Source organism: Mastomys coucha, unplaced genomic scaffold (assembly GCF_008632895.1).
Source record: "Mastomys coucha isolate ucsf_1 unplaced genomic scaffold, UCSF_Mcou_1 pScaffold4, whole genome shotgun sequence".
NCBI classification, from domain to species: domain Eukaryota; kingdom Metazoa; phylum Chordata; class Mammalia; order Rodentia; family Muridae; genus Mastomys; species Mastomys coucha.
This window is the reverse complement of record NW_022196910.1, coordinates 55,490,325-55,490,558: the sequence shown is the minus strand read 5'-3', so window position 1 is coordinate 55,490,558 and position 234 is coordinate 55,490,325.

The following is a 234-nucleotide window of genomic DNA, read 5'->3' as shown; positions in this document are numbered from 1 at the left end:
GTCAGTCATCTCTGCATGTAAATTCCAGTCAGTAAGTCAGTCATCACTGCATGTAAATCCCAGCCAGTTAGTCATCACTGCATGTAATTCCCAGTTAGTCAGTCATCACTGCATGTAATTCCCAGCCAGTCAGTCATCACTGGATGTAAATCTCAGTCAGACAGTCATCTCTGCATGAAATCCCAGCCAGTCAGTCATAACTGCATGTAAATCCCAGTCAGTCAGTCCTCACTG